Source organism: Notamacropus eugenii (assembly GCF_028372415.1).
Source record: "Notamacropus eugenii isolate mMacEug1 chromosome Y unlocalized genomic scaffold, mMacEug1.pri_v2 SUPER_Y_unloc_2, whole genome shotgun sequence".
Classification (NCBI taxonomy): domain Eukaryota; kingdom Metazoa; phylum Chordata; class Mammalia; order Diprotodontia; family Macropodidae; genus Notamacropus; species Notamacropus eugenii.
The window spans coordinates 303024-307325 of NW_027325120.1; the positions used below are offsets into that span (position 1 = coordinate 303024).

The 4302-nt window shown below is 40.6% G+C and overlaps 1 pseudogene; it reads left to right on the top strand.

Annotated features, from left to right (window-relative positions):
• Nucleotides 1-444: 444 nt before the first annotated feature.
• On the top strand, nucleotides 445-1462 carry LOC140516983 (tubulin beta chain-like; annotated as a pseudogene).
• The last annotated feature ends 2840 nt before the right edge of the window (nucleotides 1463-4302 follow it).

The following is a 4302-nucleotide window of genomic DNA, read 5'->3' on the forward strand; positions in this document are numbered from 1 at the left end:
GGAAACTGAGACTGAGGGAGGTGAAATGACGCTAGTAGGTGTCTGAGGCAGTTTCTCTGTCTTCTCTTTCTGGATCTAAGTCCAGCACCCTATTGCCTAAGGTTTGTCCTGTGTACCACTCAACCGATTGGATCATTTAACTGTAAAGTTTTATCCCATTTTTACTTGCTTCTTCGCTCTTTACACGATGAGACTATGAGATCTTTAGGATAGAGGCAATCTTCTTAGCATGTTAATATATTCTGTTCGTTCTGTACCTTTTGGCCAGATAGTCAGGCCAGACAACTTAGGTTTTGGCCAATACGGGACAGGCAATAATTGGGTCAAAGACCACTGTACTGAGGGGGCAGAGCCAGTGGATTCAGTCTCGGACGTGGTACGAAAGGAGGCAGAGGGCTGTGATTGCCTGCAAGGCTTTCAGCTAACCCACTCACAGGCTCAGGAATGGGTACCCTACTCATCAGCAAGATCCGAAAAGAGTTCCCTGACCAAATCATGAATACCTTTAGTGTGGTTCAAACACCCAAAGTCTCAGATACCGTGGTTGAGCCCTACAATGCCACACTCTCTGTCCACCAGTTCGTAGAAAACACAGATGAAACCTAGTGCATTGATAATGAAGCACTCTATGATATCTGCTTCCAAACCCTCAAGCTGACCACACCAACCTCTGGTGACCTTAAACATCTAGTGTCTACTACCATGAGTGGTAAACTTCGCTTTTGCTTTCATGGCCAACTCAATGCTGACCTCCACAAGCTGGCCGTAAACATGGTCCTTTCCCTCGACTCCACTTCTTCATGCCTAGTTTTGTCCCCCTCACCAGTCGTGGGAGCCAGCGGTACCGTACCCTAACTGTGCCTGATCCCACCCAGCAAGTCTTTGATGCCAAGAACATGAAGGCAGCATGCGATCCTCGTCATGGGCGATATCTCACCATTGCTGATGTTTTCCGTGGTTGAATGTCCATGAAGGAGGTGGACGAACAAATGCTCAATGTGTAAAGCAAAAATAGTAGCTATTATGTTGAGTGGATCCCCAACAACGTCAAGACTGCGCTCTGTGATATCCCACCCCGTGGGCTCAAGATGTCTGTCACCTTCATTGGCAACAGCACTGCCATCCAGAAGCTCTTCAAGCGCATCTCAGAGCAGTTCTCTTCCATGTTCCACTGGAACGCCTTCCTCCACTAGTACACAGGGCAAGGGATGGACGAGATTGAGTTCACCGAGGCTGAGAGCAAGATGAATGATCTCGTTTCTAAGTGCCAACAGTACCAGGATGCCACTGCTGAAGAGGAGGAGGATTTCGGTGAGGAGGCAGAGGAGGAGGCCTATGGGATATACTCTGCCACCTCAAGTCTTCTCATTTCTCCCAATATTCTTTCCCCATCACTCTTTTCCTCTAAGGTTTGCATTTTTTTGCCTCCATCCTATTTTTCTCTTCTTTGTGGGTGCTGAGCTCTCTGTCCTGTTTTTCGTTCCTTATGACTTGTCACCCCAGTAATATACTCTTTCCTCCCCACTGTCAGATTTCTCTCCAAGAAGCAAAATGTCTCCAACCCAGAGCTTCAGTTTAGGGGCCTTTGTGCCCACTAAGTGCCCTGAACTAAAATGATGACCAAGAGGAAAGGTCCAGGACTATTTGGCTTCCATTGATGAAGAATGGGAGCAAAATGTTATATTCCTAGTGGAGAGAGTTCTCTTGGTGGGTGTTAGAGGGGAAGGGAGGAAATGGAGTGTTCCATTTCATGAAAGTCCCTTTGGGGGAGCCAGGCTTTCTAGTGTAACTACCATCTCCAGATACTCCCCAACTTGTCACATCTCCAGGTGCCCCCTCCCTTTATTTCTCTCCCTCTCTACCCCAGTTCTGAGGGAAGTGTTGACAGTATTATTCCCCCCGCCAGTTTTGGTTTCTCTACCAAGTGGTCATTTTTCTTTGGAGGGGTCTGTGCCTCACTCTGCCAGGTGGGCTTCCCCCCTCAACTCTTTTTCCTCCCCTCATTTTGGGATCCACTCACCCTTCCCAGTCTGAGAAGTGAGACTTGTTTAAACTCTCAAAACTCCCTCATTTGGGGAGGATTTGACTTTTCTTCCACTCCCCCCAAAAGTCAATTCCCTCCAAAAGAAGGGAGAAGCTGCAACAGGACATTTCCTTTCTCATCATAAAATCTTTCCTTCAGTTTCTCTCATCTTTTCCACTTCTGCAATTTCTACCTTGGGCTCTTCCCCCTCCCACTTCCTAGGTTTGTGTTTTGTGTTGAACTTGCTGCCTTTTTCATATCGAAAAGGAGACGCTCCCAAACCCCCAAATAAACAGGAAATGAGGAAAAAATATCCAAAAAAGACTCATACTAAGAAATTCATGTCAACCAAGAATTTACTTGGGTGAAATAGTGGAGTGGAGAATGCAAAAAGGGGGGATGGCATAAAACTATACATGTGAAGCATGTAAGTGTTTTCTCAATATTTATTTAAACTTTGATTGCAAGGACTGTGAGAAGCCACATTCAACTGGACTCAGTGGGTCAGGAAAAATATCGAACAGGAGTTCTTTTTGCCTACTTTAGAATGTCGGCATGGTGTTCTTTCACTATACAGTTACAAGAGATCTTGGGACTTTGCTCTGCTATCTCCTCCAAGTCCCAAGAGTAGGGAATTGTGTTACAAAAATAGAGGTCAAGGATGCTTTCTTATTTAGTTTTATTATGTACTTTGTAAGGGGGCAAACTTCAGTGTTTAAAGGACTATAGGAAAGAATGAGATAATCAGTCAGATGTGTTTTGAGGAAAATGGAAGTTTCAGGTACATCTATCAGAAATAGAAAACATCTCCTTCATGATCAAGAACTCCTGTTGTGTACAGACTGCTCTCAAATCATAAAGTGCAATCGGAAACCTGACCTTTCTTATATGTAGATGGGATCATCATTCAACTCTCCATGAGCTACTATTTTTCCCTATTGATTCACATTCCAGATTCTACCTCAATGAAGGGTTATATTTTGATATTTTCTTATTTTTTATAAGAATTATAACATTACAATGACAACATCTTTCTAATTCATTAATCAATTTGTCATGAGTCCTACCTTTATTAAATGTCATTAATTTTATCTTAAATACAGTTAACAAGGAAAGGAAAAAAATAGCTATAAAATAAAAATGAACTATTTACGTTGTTCAGTTAAAGAAAGCCACAAGTCATGATTAGTTGCTTAATAAAATTACAGAAAATAATAAAAATTATAATACACAATTATAGTAACAACAATTATGACTATAATTAAACAGCAATAATATTTTGTATAATACTAAGAGGAAGACATTGAACTAAGTGCTTTTCAAGTATTATATCATTATAATGAAAAACCTAGGAGTTAGGTGATACTATTATTATTATTTCCTTTTTACAACTATGACAACTGTGGGAAACAGCCATTATGTGACTTTCCAGAATCACACAGTTAGTAAATGTCAGAGACAAGATTTTAGTTCAGATCTTCCTGACATCAGGTATGTTACTCTTTCCAGTGTTCCACCTAGTTGCCTACTTTATGCCAAAATTACAAATAGGAATAGCAAAATATAAAAATATATGACATCTTATGTCAAAATTATTAATGGAAATAAAGAAAATATTAACAAAATAGGAATGCTGAACGAAAATCAAAACTGCTGATTTTGTGGGTGTTTAATGCAGTATCTGAAGCTAGAAACGTGTGAGTTCAAATGTGGCCCAAGACATTTATTATCTGTATCACCCTGGGACAATCAGTTAACATATATCATCCTTAGTTTCCTCATCTATCAAATATGGATAATGATAGCACCCAATCACTACATTTGCTATGGTCAAAATGATTTAAAATTTGTAAAGTTATTGTCATAAAAATACTGTCATATTGCCTGAAATACAGTAAGTGCTTAAAATTTCTTGTCCACTTGCCCTTGACAATAAAGATTTCTTAGCCCAAATCAATCTTAAGCATTTGTGGTGTTGTTTAAGCCCTATAAAGATCCAAATACCTAATTAGTGTTATTTTTCTTTTGTTTAATTTAAATTAATTTATTTTAGTTTTCAACATTCATTTCCACAAGATTTTGAGTTCAAATTTTTCCCCATCTCTCCCCACCTCCCAACCCAAGACACCATGCATTCTCAATACCCCTTCCCCCAATCTGCCCCTCTTTCTACCATCCCCCCTATACCCCACTTATCTCCTTGTCCCTTACTTTCCTGTAGTGCAAGATAGATTTTCATACCAGATTAAGTGTGCATGTTATTCCCTCCTTAAACCAAA